At 33.6% G+C, this 17,533-nt stretch overlaps 1 protein-coding gene and 1 pseudogene across 1 annotated transcript in view; one reads left to right on the plus strand and one right to left on the minus strand.

Annotated features, from left to right (window-relative positions):
* Optix (optix) overlaps positions 1 to 17,533 on the minus strand; it is a 112,038-nt gene that overhangs the window by 33,589 nt on the left and 60,916 nt on the right. The gene's annotated exons all lie outside the window — the stretch shown is intronic.
* LOC137243470 (tRNA-dihydrouridine(20a/20b) synthase [NAD(P)+]-like) lies at positions 10,996 to 12,047 on the plus strand (annotated as a pseudogene).

Raw genomic sequence — 17,533 nt, forward strand, 5'->3', positions numbered from 1 at the left:
CTTGATTTTCTGATGTTTTTTTATATTTGGGGTTTCCGCAAAAGTGTATCGATGTCAATCGAAAGCCGTTCTTTTTTTTGGCCAAGCTTCAAGAAATCGTCCATAATATTGTAATCAAGTTAGTGAAGTAACAAGGTTATCTATGTTCCTATAAACTCATAATAAAAACCGGGTTCAAATATCGCAATTTTTGCAAGATTTCTGACAGATTTTATATTTTACTTTTTACCAAAATCATTCTTAGTCATGGGCTTACGTTTCCAATTTTAAACGCCTAGTTATATATTCAGGCATCTTTTTGGTTCCATAATTTGTTTCTCAAACAGCATTAGCAGTCAAGATTGTGAGGATGCCAAAATTCGAAGCGCCCAAACGCTTGTTAAAATTATCGCTTATTTCCTAATAAATTTATTTGAAACATATTTTCTTATATCTGATAGATGAAGTTGAAAAATTTATTTAAAGAATTAATAAATTGCACTCCTCTACATACATATAATAAAATTATAACAGATAGATGTCTGTACATTGAAGATATTAATTTTTTCCAAACAATTTTTTAGGACGTACTTAATTGGGGCTTAACCGTTTAAACGGACTGTCGCATTACTCACTGTTGTTTTAGCCGAGATCAAACTTACGGTTGGGAATACATTTTTAACTCCCTCTCTTAGGGTCATGAGAACCAGTATATAGAACCGGGTATTTTTCGAATATGTTTGTACAATATGTATACCAAATGAAAGCCCCTTATGAAGGCTTTTACAGAAAAGAAATTTGTTTGCGATATCTCAACGCTTTTATGAGAATTTGGACTATAATATATTTTGAGACTATAGGCATTTAGTGAAAGATCAGGGTACTGGCTTGGTTCGTTCCAAAAGCGATGCCGCTATGTTACGACCGACAAAGAGCGGCCGGTATAATTCCCGTTTTCAGCGGCACCGCTTTGTTGGAAACTACGAACAGTTACGGCAGACATTTTTGCGTGTTCTTTTTATTTTTTTAAATGAACCTACAAGGCAAAAATCTAAGTTCAAAAAGTTTGTTTATTTTATAAATAATTTTAATTATTTAATTTGTAACACATAATACATACAAGAATAGAAAGCGACCTATGAAAAAAATTGCCGCTAGGTGGCGCTTGGATCGAGATATTCACAAAAATCGTATTTGTGGTCCGAGTTGGCTCATATTTGTAACACATAATATATACATGAATAGAAAGGGACCTATGAAAAAATTGCCGCCAGGTGGCCCAAGGATCGAGATATTCACAAAAATTGTATTTGTGGTCCGATTTGGCTCATATTTGGAAATCATATTTGAATTAGAGAAATAGAAACCGCTTTAGTAAAAAAAATTCACGCTAGGTGTCGCAAAAATTGAGATATTCAAAAAACTCGTACTTGTCTGTCCGATTTGGCTATTTGAACAAAATTATACACAGTCCGGTAGAAGTGACGTCAAAATACTTTGGAGCACGTATTTTCATTATTTTCGACTGTGAAAAATTATGAGAGATATTTCGAATTTAAAAATATTTTAACTTCTCTTAAAAATCTTAAAATAAATAAAGTTTTCGGAAAATAAGACCACATCTTCTTGTTTTATGATTTTATTTTTTTCAACAATTGCATCATATACAGAGGAAATATTGACTGCAATGAAATATATCAGGCATGCTTAACCAACGAACCGATATCATTTCGTTACGATAATTAACGTTAATAAACGAAACAAAGTCATTTCTTTTCGTTTATTAACGTTAAGAACGTCAAATTAACGAAATGATTTTATTTCGTTTTCTGCCATATCAAAAAGAAATCGAATCGTTTATGTTGATTATTAATTTCAAACTATGCTGGCAAAGCTGATTGATGGCGGAGTCATTAAAGGTGAAAGCATTAGCCAAGCTGATTGCAACTTTTCTCATGAATTTTGACAGTACGAACATTTCTCACAGTATTTTTGATATTACCACCAACGAATTACACAAACAAATTACATGGCGTTTGTGTGTGTATGTCCGCTCGCTGTTACCACCTTACGGCTTTACCATGGCTATAGCATTGCCAGCACAGTTCAAACATAAAGTATCACGTTTTTGTTAACGTTTTTAACGTTAACGAAGGCTTTTCGTTTCGGTTAAAAATGAGATACAATTTATCTTGATAATTTCTTTATCGATAATATTTCGAAGTGTTTCAACGGAAACGGTGGAAATTCTTTGATAAACGATTAGCTTAACGTTAAGGTGCATCCCTGAAATATATAATACTAATATACATAGTAGTTTCCTATCGCAAAACGGATTTTTACTAATTTTTAATTTTTCTTGCTTGGTCTACTATTTTACGTTATCACTATATATAATTAAAAAAAATGTCCCCCCCTAGAAGTGCTGCTGGAACCGCGCCTGCATAAGTGCAAATTTTGCTATTGATATTTCAGTATAAAAATTCTACTCCCGTTAGAAGAGACGTCAAAATACTTTGAAGCACATAAGTTCAAATTTTGTTAGTCAGTATAATAAAATAAATAAAAAATTTTTTAGTTAAACGGGTTTATTGAAAGCAGTACTTACATTAAGTAATAATAATACTAAAAGATAGAAAATTAAATAATAATTTAAAAAAATTTTATTGAAAACAATAATTACATTAAGTAGTAATAATACTACGGCGTTGATCCGACAATTAAATAAAAGCGTTGGGCGCGTGAAATTTCTAAAAATGTGAGGCGTAGCAAAACCTGATTAAGGTTCAGTTGGTCTTACTTATGACTATCAATAGAAATTTGACGCGTGATCAACGCCCTAGATTGATGAGGAGTGTGATAACTAGTACCTAGGACCTACCTAATTATTTTCTATCTTTTAGTATTATTACTACTTAATGTAAGCATTGTTTTCAATAAAACCGTTTAACTTAAACATTTTTTATATTATTTTATTGAAAAGTTACATTTTAGTTGGCCTCTAAATTTATTTTTGTTTAGCTTACGAACAAAACTTATGCGTCATCGAAAAGAGGATATTTTTGCAATTAAAGCGGTGTACAAAATATTAGTTTGCTTTTAGAAATGTCAGAGAATTCTTACAAAACATATCGAAAATTAAAATGTTTGCACAATTTTTTCAAATTGACATCAGTTGTCTTGACTATCTTCTTTGTTAGCATATACAAGTTGATACTCTGTGATAATCTACTATGACTTCCACTTTCAAAGATATAAATACTTTGAAGATTACTTAAGGTTTGGTATTTGTATTTAAGAATTTAATATGAAGTTACAGAAAAAGCAGTAGAAACTACCCTAATTTTTCTTTTGCTTCTATGAGATTGTGAAATAGTTCATTGCTGTACAAATATTTTTCGACTAGAAATGGTCAAAGTTGAATATCTGAGGCAAATTTCAATGAATTTATTATGTTTGTGAGTTTTTGGACACAAAATTATTAACGGCTTCTAAGTGAATATTCTTTTGTGCATATCGACAAGCAAAATAGTCGAAAAAGCGGTTACTCGAAATAAATGAAAGACTTTTGCGAAAATTCAAGATTACGGTCTATTTTGTACTATTTCTGAAATATTGCCGTTAATGACGGTAGGGTTTGGACATCGTTAAAAACAACAAAATTTGACATTTTCAATGGTTTAAAATTTGATTCCAAGAATAAACAGATGTAAAGTAATATACCAGTGTATGTCTGCGTCAATTAAAGAGGGGTTTTCGGCCTCTAACTTCAAATTTTGTTGGTGTTTTCGCAATTCCAAATATGCAGCTTTTGTATACCCGACTAGACCTACAACTCAAGATATGGCTCGCAAAGGATAAATTTTCAGTGCCACATAGTGTTATTCAGTGAGAAAAAAATTTCACGTCCGTTATATCACGTCCGTATATTGCTTTAACTTAAAATCGAACGTTTTAAAAGGATATTTAAGATTTCGTAAATCTACGAACAAAGAGTCTCCTTTGACCATCAGATTTCCATTAAAGGATTATTAGTTTGCCTCTAAGCTTCGCTAACTTTTGTATCCTTTCACAAGCATTAGAAAATTACTTCTATTACATGTCGCGTCAGAACCACATTATATATGGATATATATCAGAACTTAAATGTTTAATGTCGACAAAATCTTTATGGAATGAAGCATTCTGGTAGTGGTTTGCAAACATCATAATTTGCATTAAGTTCGCTGATTATGTTCCCTTTTATCCAGGTTTAAATTCATGCGAATTTCGCGTCCGTGACACAGGACATGCCCCATATATAGGAATTTTCAATGGTAAGTAAAGAGTCCTACATAATTAAACCAAAATTGAAGGCGTGTTTAAAGCAATCTTGAAAAAAAGTCAAACAAACATCTTTTCAATGGTTATTTAAAAACTACATTTTTAAGCCAACATAGGAAAATTTGCATACTGACTGCTGAAACAAAAACAAAGTCAGATTTGAATCAACTCTATTGCGAAGTTGAATAAAAAATGTGAATTTTTAAATCAACATTAATTTATTTTGAATTGAAAAGAAACAATCTTATAATTACAACACTATTTTTCAAGGTAAAAATTACTCTTCCATAGTTGATTTGACAAATTACAGCTTTGGTTAACTATCATAGCTGTTTAACGTAGAATTAGCCTCGTTATAGTAAGTTTTACCTTTGTTTTTTCCCTCAGTGTATGTGTTTCGGCTCATATATGTATGAACGATTTTCCAATTCTTCTACATTCCTCGATACATTATCATATCTTCTTCAAGAAGTGTGTATATATAAAATATCTTTCTTCTTTATTCAAGTGAGTTCTGAAACGTTAATATTATATGTATCCATCTATTTGTTCATAAGTATTTTGTATAGCTGCTACAAATGATGTTAGCGTAAGCCTTGTAGAACATAAAATAAAATTAATCGCTACCCAATAAACACCAGCACACAAATTCATAAAAGTTGAAGAAACAATGAATACTCAAATGAAGTTGTAGCATTTTGCATCTTATGAGATTAACGCCCGTAATCTGGTACTTGGTGACTGACACTTGTTATAGTTTTGTTTTCATTGAAACTTTACAGATTATAGGAACAGTTGGAGTCTTAAAAGCTCTTCTCAAATATTAATTTTCAACTAGTTTATAAAATTTCTTAATTTGGGTAAGGAACAAAAGCCCAATTCAAAACATTTCCCTTCAGTTTGAGTTTAAGATCGCCTACTATTTGGGATAAGATTGATATCTAACGTTTTAAGATTTGAGAATAAGGTCAGTTCAAAAGCAAATGCAAGTTTATATAGAACAAAAATGCTTATTGGGTGGTAAAGGCCTCGAACAACTTGACGTCAACTCAATCGACGTTGCAACAAGAAAGCCATTGATGAGAACAAAGCTGGCTAGATAAACATATACATACTTACAGAGATGTGAATATTTGTTTGTACGCGTAAAATTATTGAAGCTTCAGAATAACACTCCATCAAAGCTGGCAATAAATAAGTATTTAAGGAAAGGCTCTATATGTTCAATCATGTTTACCAACTACTGTAACGGAGGCTGGGAGTAAACAAAATTGTGAACATACAAAAACACATACCCCACTTACATACATACTTGCATTCATACGCGAATATGTTACACTGTAAATTGAACTAAAGAAAATTCATAGCACCGAAACCGGAAGCTGCACAGTTTCGAAAATGAGAAAGTAAATAAATACAAAGTCATTTCAAAGCTCGAAAACAAGGGAATTAAAGGTGCGCAATTTAGCACAAAATTTAAGGTGAATTCGCATATTTACAACGTTAAGTATATATTGTGAAGAATATTAGCAACGCTAAGAGATACTATCATCTCTAAGCCAATACTAAGCAGTGACTTGTATGAACATCAACAAATCAATCATTATGCCTATACATATGTCCATACAAGCAGCGGAGAGAAATGCACAAACACATGCATATATCTGAGATACTCCCAAAAGTAGGCAATCATCTGTGGAAGTATCACTCACATATACACGCGCATATGGCTATGCGAGAAGCTATAATAATCGTGCGTCTGTAGTTATAGCTGAGAAATTTATATCTGGTAAACGGAGAGTAAATTCTACAAATAGAAACGCCTAGAAGTATGCAAACGAGACATCACAGAGTATAAAAGGAGTTAAAGCTGAGTAAGCAGTTATCAGTTTGATTTAAGCACGCTATCTGTCGAGAAGTAGAAATGTTATTGTGAAAGTAGTCTAATAAAGACCATTTTGCAGTATTGAATTTTGGAGCTATTTATTCAACAGTTTAGCAGAAAATTGCAAAAAAGCGGTATTGCACCAAATTCGTTACAATATATATCCAAGATTTGATATATAAATAGGCAAGTTGAAATTTTCGCGCTCCTGTTGTGGCCAAACTATAATTCTAAAGAATAAACATTGATATACATATGTATCGATAGGTCTTCTCAAGCAGCAGTGCAGGCCCTTAGAATAATTTAAATTTAGTTAAATATAGCGCGAAAATATCAATTTAAAAGTGATACTAATACATAAGCCAACACAGACGCTATACGTGTGACTGCGTATGTAAAGCTGTATATGTACTCTAAAGAAATTGCTTTGTTGTCTATAGAAACAGATCATTTTTTCAGTAAGAAGTTAGTGTTTAGACCTGCAAAAAACACGAAGAGATGTATATATACCCTTACTCTTTTGTTGGAAATACAGAACCAGAGACAAGAAACAAATGCGTTATTTTCATTATTAATAAAAAACAAGTAAGGAAGTCTAAGTTCGGGTGAAACCGAAATTACATACCCAGCTGTACACTTGAAGTGCTGTTGTTGTTTGTTGTGTGTGCTTAATAGGTTACATACAAGGCTACACAATAATACATATGCATATGGTTCTATTCTGAACTAATTTTCGTTTAAAAGAAGCATAAAGGATACAGAGGCTAACACGAATGACCTTGAGCGGGTAATAATGCAGTTTTCCTTCAGATATGGGGATTTCCCTACTGTTTATTTTAAAGCAAAGATATAACAGTACAATAAACATAAACACACAAGTGCCATTGTACTAAAAAGCATTATTACAAAAAAAGGGCAGGGTTATTAACGAAATTTTCCAACCTTTAGTAGAAATAGCTTATTACCTACATCTACGCACTTTTACAAAATCTTTTATATAAAAGAAGGCGATTTAACCGATTTAGTCCATTTTTACTAGAAATATTTCCTGCTATAAGAAAAATATGTTTACCCAATTTTGTTACGATATGTAAATTTTTCTTGGAGTTATCGCTCCCGAAACATTGAAAATTGCTCAGACAAAAAAGGGGCGATGCCACACCCATTTTCAAAAATGTTAGTGTTTACAAAGCTCTTTTTCGCAAAGTACAGGTTATTATTTTCGTCTACGATCTTTTTAAAAATCTTTTATATAAAAGTGGGCGTGGTCCTTTACCGATTTCGTTAATTTTCCTTCAAAGCATTCCTTATAGTAAAGGCAACCCCTCTGCCGAATTTTGTTAGGATAGATTTAACGATTTTTGATTTATGATTAATAATATTTGTAAAATTGATTTTATCACAAATGGGCGGTGCCACGATTTTAAAAATTGTTTTCAAATTTTTATCAAGAGTCTCAATATCAGTTCACACGTCAAATTTCAATATTCTAGGTGTATTATTTACTAAATAATCAGGTTTTTTGAATTTTCCAAAATGTTATATATAAAAAAGTTATCGTGTTAACGGACAGACGGATGGACGGACATGGCTCAATCAAATTTTTTTCGGTACTGATCTGGGTATAGCAAAGCTATGATTAAGTATTTACTTTTATGTATTTAGGCTTTTGTTGGTTGTAACGTTTTTGGGGCATTTTATATAAAAAAATGTTATATTAAAAAGATAACTTAAATAAAATTAAAATAAAAAAATTGAAAAAAGTTAAACAAAATAACATAAAGTTAAAATGAAAGTAAGTACAATGAAATAAATATGTAAATATTTAAGTGAAATAAAAAAAAAAAACAAAATAGAAAAAAGAAAAATTAAATAAAATAAAATAAAATGAAGTAAAATAAAATAAAATGAAGTGAAATAAAATAAAATACGATACATTTGCTTATTGCATCAAAGCTATTTAGTATTTTCCAAAGCCACTTGTCGGAAGCTTTCGGCCGACGACAGAGTGGAAGGGAAAATCGTTGCTGCAATACAAAGATAGAAAGCTATGAAAATTATTTTAATTTTTTTTTTACTAAAAGATGTCAGAGTGCTAGAAACGTTTCAGGCTCCTAAAATATATAAAACTTGTCAGAATAAGGGAAAACGTCAACGGAATGAGAACACCTGAATACTCATTTCATCATGATTTTCATTACCAGCTTTTAAATTTTAGTGAACAAATTTTCAGCTTCACTAACACTACGGGTGAATATTTTTTTAGAAAATGTTTTCCTCATTTTAGGTAAGTGTTTTTTCTAAGGCATGCATTATTCTGAAGGGCTTTATCATACAAAGTAAACTCAACTAGATTATTTTTTTCAATAGATATTTTTGTCTAGTAGAGTATGTTACAAGTTCAATTTTAAATATCTGAAAAACAAAACGTATGTATGTATGCACCCAATACCAAAAAAATTCAAAATATTTGAGCTCAATTATAAAGAAAACCTGTGTAAACAATTTGCTAAATGTAAACCCCAGGGAGGGCGGATTTGTCACACAATGAGTAGTCACAGAGCCACAGCGTATGCTTTGGCGAAAGTTTTCTTTGAAATGAAGGGGCGGGTTGACGTGTGGCACATCCAATTAACACGTGTCGCTATTGCATTTCAAATTCAAATTTCAATTTCATTTGTCAAAATGTGTGTTAACATTGAAATTGTTCGAAAATCATTTACGTAAACAGATCGGCTTTTTGCTGTCACGTTGCGTCATTGATGTGTTAGTAAAATGTCAAAATGATTTTATTACAAATGTAAAAATTCTAAATGTATATTTATGTATGTGTTTGTATATTTGTTGAATGTCTCTTGCATAAGCTTATTAGGTTTCAAGGGACTTACTGATGCCTAAATATTTACATAATTTATAACTTTCGATTGGACAATTATCGCTGATTCCTTCTTAAACAGGCGCATTTTAAATTGAATGCAAATAAACTAAAAGACAGTACATTACTTATATATACAAACTTTTTGTTGTCTTAAAAAAAACGAAAAGGTATTTCAAATAAGCCATTTCTGAGGGTAGTAAAGTTATAAGCCCTTTCAATTCATTAAGCAAATAGCAGCTGTTATTTAAATTTGAATATCGATGCACTTTGTTCATCACTACTGTGCTTATATATATATATGAACATATATTAAAGGGGTGTTTTTTTTTTAATAAAAAAACCAATTTTTTCCAGTCTCATTACTTCAAATATCTCAAATAAGTTTTGGTCCCGCTATGTTAGGGTTAAGAAGTGTGGCACAGACGGGTGTCCAATGTCAGATAACCCCTTGAAAGCTCAACATGGTATGATCTGAACTAATCCACTGTGCGACCGTTTCCGTTAATCGTTTCCCAGATATAGTCTACTATAAGGGCTTTTCACGTCAAGTGTTCCCACTCGAAAATATGTAAAATTAAGTCAACCTATAGTTCTTTGGGCAGCTCTTAGTAGTTGATGGAACATATCTTCCTCCGGTCCGAAATTCGGTTAATGCAGCAGAAATTCTTTGAAAGTCGAGGGCTCGTACTTTATGAACAATGTGGAGAGTTGCTTAAATGTGGATAAACTTTTAGTATTTTTCAGCTAAGATAACTAATAAAAAAAAAAAAAATAGTCGGGAATTAGCCTAATTGACACATTTATAATGTTTCAAAACCTGTATAAGAGCTTTCAACGACCCGAACAAACGGAATAATAAGATATCCTTTCCAACAAGTTGCTCACAATAAGCGTAAATTGTTCATGAAACATAAACTTTTTCATCAAGATCAAAAAAATGAGGGTTTTCCTAAAACAAAGGAATTTAAGCTTGACTTATTGCTTTTGCTGGTTCAAGACTCTGGCGGCGCTGTGGTGTAGTCGTAGCGTACTTCGCCTACAACACTGAGGGTGCTGGGTTCAAGGCCCGCGCTGAAGCAACATCAAAATTTAAGAAAAAAGTTCATGAGCTTAACACCGGCTTATAATAATTGAATATTCAATTATTATGTTTTTCTAAGAGAAACTGAAAAGAAAGAAAGAAACATATACTGGCATATTGCGATGGTACCATTTCGAAAACCGCCACGAATTCATCGTCAGGCAATTTCGTAATGTTATCAAAGGTTTCACCGTGTGACTCGCGGTTCGGATTTGACATTTGTTTACAAGTTGCGCGTCGAAATAAAGAGCATAACCAAAATTGGAAAATGTAAATAAATGTTGTATGATTTTAATAATCGGGGATTGCCCATATTACTTTTTTAAATGTATGAAAACATTTATTTGAAGCATTTTTTTTAATTTTATAATTTATTTAATAATTTGGGAAAAATTTAAACAACGTGACATCAGGACGGACAAGGCGACAGCTGTTTCGATTATACCTTGTAAATCTCTTCAAAGCCTTTTCTCCCGGGAGTGGGAGTCGAACTCGCACTCCTACGATAGTTGAAATGGTTATAAACCCATTCAGCTACGTCATGCCTGTTGTAAAGTTTTTCCCAGTTGCCTTCTTTTTGCATATTTTAATCTTTTACACATTGCATACTTCGTATGCAATTATGTGTTAAAGCTATGCTTGGTACGGCGGTTTTCAAAGAAACTTTGGTTTTGTTGCTGTTTTCGTTCTATTTATAGAACTACAACGAATTAACCAATTTTGTCTGTTTGTATGATTTTAATAATCGGGGATTGCCCATATTAATTTTTTAAATGTATGAAAACATTTTTTTGAAGCAATTTTTTTAATTTTATAATTTTTATTATCTGCGAATTTAACTTGCAATAATATGAACAAAGGCCAAATATAGATATTTTAAATGTTTTTAACACTGAAAAGAATACATCACTTAGATTTACAAAGTCAGTGCGCCAATGGTGCGATATAGAAAATTGGCATTCAGACGGCTTCTTCGTCAACATGGTGTGAAATTGGCATTGACACCAATGATCATAGCTGATTCATTTATAAATAGTAAAAAGGCGCGTGATAATGAATTTACCACAAGTTTAGAGGACATTCCTTGTTAATATATCCGTATGTTGATGGCATGGATTTGAATTGTGGCTGTCCGCAATCATGGGCAATTTCTAAAGCATATGGCTGTGGTCTGCTGAGACATCCAGAACTGGTGAAAGATACTGTAGAAACTACAAGGCGTGTGCTACCAAACTTTAGCATATCGGTAAAATTACGCTGATTAAATGGCAGTGGAGAGCAGTCAGTACTGTCTACAGTGGAACTGCCACGTCAACTAGAAAAATGTGGTGCCACATTTTTGACATTACATGGACGAAACATGTGGCAGAAGGTATCAGATCCTCTTAATATTAACGCTATGTCTGAAGTAAAGAAATCGATCCAAAAACCAACTATTGTTAATGGCAATGTTCGCACCTGGCAAGATGCTAAAAATTTGTATGCACAAACACAGGCTGGTGTTGTAATGGCAGCACAAGGTTTACTTTCAAATCCTACACTTTTTAACGAACACTGCGGGGAAGGCGAAACATCGATGGAATGTGTGCAGCAAAGTTTGGAATTGCTGGTGATCGCATACATATTCAAATTTTCAGTACCATTTTGCATTTATGTGGAGCAGCCATTTGAAAAGAAAGCTGCGCTTGGAGTTCAACAATTTTACGAGCAATCAACAAATATTTAAATTTTTTGAGGAACGTTATGGCTTAAAGCCCCACACAGAATCGTATAGTAGTTCCTTGGAATATACTAAGTGCATATATCCTCAAGTAAAATATGACGGGGTGCAAGTTAATAAATCATCAGATGCGCTCCCTTGGAATGAGAATCGAATGACAAATTTTTCAATGAATTCATAGATAAGGTGTCGGCACCTAATGACGGAAATTATTTTGAATTAGAAGACAGCTTTTTCACACTACTTTACTGATAATTACTTAATGCATTGGGCGAATAAAAATATGTATAAAAGAGGTGCTAAACTTATGTAAATAATAAATATCGAGTAAAATGAGGTTTTTTACAGAACCTGTCTTAAATTTAAAGACTCACCATTAGGTTTGGTTTAGCTGATGGTCTCAATTGTGTTAAAAACGTTTGTTCTAATCTGAAAAATCCCCTTAAAAATTATGACCTATATTATTGACACCTAAAGAGTAGAAGGTTCAATGTGGTTGTTGTTGTTGTTGTAGCAGTACTTCGTGGTGTTCTGGGGATGTAGCGGTTCTGAGGGAAGTATTTTGGCAGGCCTGTATTTTCTTCCAGTGAGTAACCTTTAGGCTTGGCGACCATATCGGGGTCGCGTAGGATGCAATCTGCCTGCCAATTGCTTTGTAAGTGGTAATTAGCATTTCTTTGTCTTCACCCCAAGGGCTGCGGCCAAGAGATTAGAGAATTTTATTACGGCTCTGGATTTTAGGTACAATTGCGAGCTCGCCTAAATGCAGACTCTTATCGAACGTCACATCCAGTATTTTTGGTTGTAAGACAGTTGCGTAATGACATCGACGTGTATTTCCAATATCGTCGACATTTGCCGTGTCCATGTTGTAAATAAGGTCGCCGTTGATTTGGTGGGTGACGATGATAGGTTTCGCGCTGGCTATACAACTGAAGAGATCAGGGAGTTAGTTGATTATTTAATTACATAGCTCATTGATGGGTGAGCCAGGACCGGTGGCTATTATCGTGCAGCCATCGGCGTAGAATATTATGGTGACTCCTTCTGATGGTGAAGACATATAATTTGCGGTCCACCTTTTGAGACATGAAGGAAGGGAGGACCCTTCCAAGCGTTGAAGTAACGTGCCATGTTTGACTATATCAAAAGCTTTTCATAAGTCTAGCGCTATGATTACTGTTCTATTTTGGGGTTTTTGATTCAATCCGCAATTCATCTGCGTGTTGATGGCTTTTAGCGCGGTGTTTGTGATATGTAGTTTTCGAAAACCATGCTGATGATTGGCAAGACCCAAGTTTACAGAGAAATGGGGTTGGGGCAGAATGGCTTCAAGTGCCTCGGCTAATGGCGATACTAGAGATATCGGACGATAAGAATCTCCTATGTTAGGTGGTTTCCCAGGACGTATGCCGTCGGAGCCTACTTCTTTAGATGGTGTAGATGAACGGCATCTTCAACATCTTTCGCTGTGATGGTAATTGGGGACACCCTGGGTTTATGCTTGTGTGCGCGTCTGTTGTCTCGCCGTCTAACTTTGTCAACCATAGAATGCATTACTTATTGTCGTCAGAAAGCTCTCGCGCATTTTTTCGAAACTAACAGCACTTTATCGCCGAATGCGATGGATATTTTGTCATTGTGCTTAGTTGGGTTCAATAGGGGCCTTACGGGAGACCATAGCTCACCCACACCGGCAGAGAGGTTACAATTCTTTAGGTGCTCCTCCCATTTCGCCCGCTTGTGTTTATTCGCAAGCTGTTTGATGCGTTGGTTAATATCCCTTATTTGGGGGCCGCCAGGGTCGTGCTATCTTATAAGCCCACGTTCTCTCATTAGAGTTGCGGCATCCTCTGGATTCTTCCGGCGGGAATAAAACGAGTCAACGCGGATTCGATGACCTTTCGGAATGCACCCTCAGCTTGATGGGCATAAGTCGGGATTGGGAGGGCAGCGAAGCGATTGTCTGTGAAAGGTTTGTAATCTTCCCATTTTCCCCTTTTCCTTTTTGATGAAAGCGTATAATTTATATATAATGATAATATATACATATTAAGCCGGGTCGATTTGTGGGGAGGCAAAAAATCGCCCATTGCTCTGTGAAAATCGTATTCTAGGGATCAAAATAAGAAACTTTGCCGAAGGAACCATACCTCTAGAATGAATTCTGATGCCCCCCCCCCCCTTTGGGTCGTAGGGGCAAATTTTGAAAAATTCCACTTTGAAATGCCTATTTTTTTTCTTTTTGGAGTTTAGTTTTCTCTTTAGAAATTTATTTAGTCAGAACATATGTAAATGAAAAAATGAATTTAACTTAGTAATAGAAAAGAAATTTAAAAAAATTATTAGAAATTAGCGTTTTTACAACCCCCTTTTAAAACCAAGGCATCACTGTAGAATTGAAATTGCCCCTACCCAAAAGTTCGACCCAAAAGGGGGGACATCAGAATTCGTTTTAGAGGTATGGTTCCTTCGGCAAAGTTTCTTATTTTGATCCCTAGAATACGATTTTCGCAGAGCAATGAGCGATTTTTAAATCGACCCGCCCTAATACATATATATGTAAGAAGTATAATACTAAAAAGTAAGAAATTCATTATTTTGCCAAGAGAGATAAAATGAAAAGATTAAGAAAGTTAATTCAAAAATTACTCCATTGCGCGCAAGGGTTGTAAATATATTTTGTTGTATTCTAAAAAGCAGGTAAAGCCTTTACGGAGTATTTCGTTCTTTTGTGAAAATTGTTGCCTGCTCGCAACGCAAAAGCGTTACACTTTTGTAGATAAACAAATTTACACATTTGGCGAAAATAAACATCAGCTGACTTTTGTTTACAAATACGCCATCTTGCATCATTGATTGTGGCGCTGTTACTGTCACGCATAAGCTTGTGTTAAACGCATCTATATGAAAAATGTCATTGTGTCACGGCCTTTAAAATGCTGTGATAATTATTTCTTGGTGCTAAAAAATCTGATAACGTGTGTTAAGTGATCCTATTGCCCTGCTATGAAAAAAGGTTTCTCTACATAAAAATACCCAAAAAACTATGGTCATATTCACAATCAATGTTATGTAGGTAGGCTTTCTAAAACATTTGCTATGGACAATATCTCAAAAAAGCTGTAACCAAATTTGAAGTATAGGTAACTATATTTCGACTTTGAATACGCACCTTTATTTTTAAGTTATGCATCTCTTATAAATTCGAAAGGATATAATTTCTGAATCATATTTCTATAGATACTTCTTAAAATAATCAATTGCATTTTTAATTTTGATGTTTATGACAGGGTAAAATATTGAGCCCCAAAATAGTTCTAAAAATACTTGAAATAGTTTTCAAAGGAGCAAAATGTTCTAAAAAGAATGAAATCTCCGCAAAGCGACACAAGGGCAACACTGTATGTATGTACATATGTATTTCAAGGAATCTCTCTTTGATTGCCCGCAAACGTTCATGCAAAACCCCATCTAAATAGTCTTAAGTGTATATTTGGATTGTTGGTGTTATATATAATAATACATCTTCTATCTATATATATAAAAAGAAGTGTACATTTTGATTGTCACTCCATAACTCGAGAACGGATAGAAAGATTGCCATGCAATTTTTAGGAAAGATACAGGAAGGAGAGATGATGGCTAGTTGATTTTGAAATCCCAAATCAGTTTAGCCATTCTTGAGTTATGATTTTTTTTAGAAAAAATTCAAAATTTGAAAATTTGGTATATAAATTTGCCTATATTAGTATTTACGATGCTTTTTTCCGGGAAGTAGACCAGAGACGGACTGGGACTGGGATTAGAACTAGGACTGGGACTGAGACTGAGACTGAGATTGAGACTGAGACTGAGACTCGGAGTGGGACTGGGACTGAGACTCGGAATGGGACTAGAACAAAATACATACCACCCTCTGGGACTGGCAACAAGCAGTGTTGCCAGGTTAGCACTTTCGAGGCTAGATTTAGCCTTTTTTTTTTTGCCTTTAGTCTCGAAATTTTGTGTTTAGCTTCGTGACTTTTTTCTAGCCTTTTTTACTCCGAAATTATTTTTAAAAATTTCTAAAATAAAATAATTTCAATAGTTCCTGTGAACACCTAATACCTAATAATATGAGTTCTCTACAAAAGATTAATTCTTTTTCTGCTGAAAATTCGTTGAAAATTTCAAAGCCAGATGTATTTTCTTACTTTGAAAAAGAGAAGTATAGTTATTCTTCAAGTCAAATACCATTAATAGAGCTGCAGTGGAGAAAACTTATAACTATACAATGCAAAAATGTACACTCCGCCATGGAATTTTGGTCGGAAGTCCAAGAACATAAAAATGCATTAAACGAACCTCCTTTTTTAGAACTTGTCGAATTCATATTTAGTTTTTTAGTATTTAGTTAGTATTTAGTTTTTAGTAGCATGAAAATTCTGAAAACTAAATTAAGGAACAAACTAAAAATTAAAATGCTTAATGCGCTGCTTAATATTAGATGCTCGTTAAAACGCTTATCTAAATGTAATGACTTTGAAATTACCGATGATCTCATATCTATGGTAAATAGCCAAACTTTATACCCAGACATAAGCTCTTCTGATTCTTCAGACGGGGAATATTTTATATAAATAATTAGTTTGTAATATTTTTTTATGTATATACACACATGCAATCATTTAAAGTAATTCCATGTGCTAGTCAAAGAAAATGTGCCTGATATGTTTTGAAACAGGAAGTTATGCTTAAGTTATGTTTATAAGTTTTTATTTACAAATGTGTAAACTAAAATATAAAAAACATTTAATGAATTAACAAAAAATTTCTGGCCTTTTTTTAGCTTCTTTTTTTCTTAATTTAGCCTTTTCTAATCTTTTTTTTTTGCCAGTATAGCTTCTTTTTTTTGCATCACCTGGCAACACTGGCAACAAGATATGAAGAAGAATGAGAAAAACTTGAGAAAAGAGAAAAGAGAGAAGGAGACTGAGAAAGAGATAGAATGAGACGAAGATGGAGATAGATGAAGCGAAAAATACGGAAGGAGGAGTGAATACAAAGCTTAGGAAAAAGTGTAGAGGGGCGAGGGCAGATTTAGACGGAAAAAGCTTATTAAAATGTATGCAGATAGACCAAATTTAGGGCAGAACAACTTCTGCCGGTTCTGCTAGTATTTTTATAAAAATATCGAATATAACGAAGGTCGAAGCAAAACTTAGTAAAAACTGGAAAAATCTGAGTGATGATGACTTTTGTAGATGAGTGTAGATATGTATGTGTGTTTGTATGAAAAATTTTAAGGTCACATTGTCTTACTTAAAAAGTTGACTTAAATTGCCCCCTCCCAAATCGTGCTGGATCCGCCCCTGTCTGAAAGTTGAGTAATTACAACCCAACTAAGTTGAGTTGTTGTAAACCGTAATAAGCGCAAATGTTTGACACTGTGACACTTTGCGTTGCATTTACTCACGTTCACATTCACCATTCATTATAATATAATACTAAAAATTTCGAAAAGGCACCTTGGTTTCATGACACTCACTGAAATGAAAAATGAGTCATTGCGTTATACAGGATTTGCCTTTCAATCTCACTGCCACTATGGCCGTTAACATGAAATGTTACAGTTCGTCACAGTTAAAGCTGTCAAAGAGCAGGTTTAAGGTCTGGTCACTTTAA

The sequence above is a fragment of the Eurosta solidaginis genome, chromosome 3, assembly GCF_040869045.1.
Source record: "Eurosta solidaginis isolate ZX-2024a chromosome 3, ASM4086904v1, whole genome shotgun sequence".
In the NCBI taxonomy this organism is placed as follows: Eukaryota; Metazoa; Arthropoda; class Insecta; order Diptera; family Tephritidae; genus Eurosta; species Eurosta solidaginis.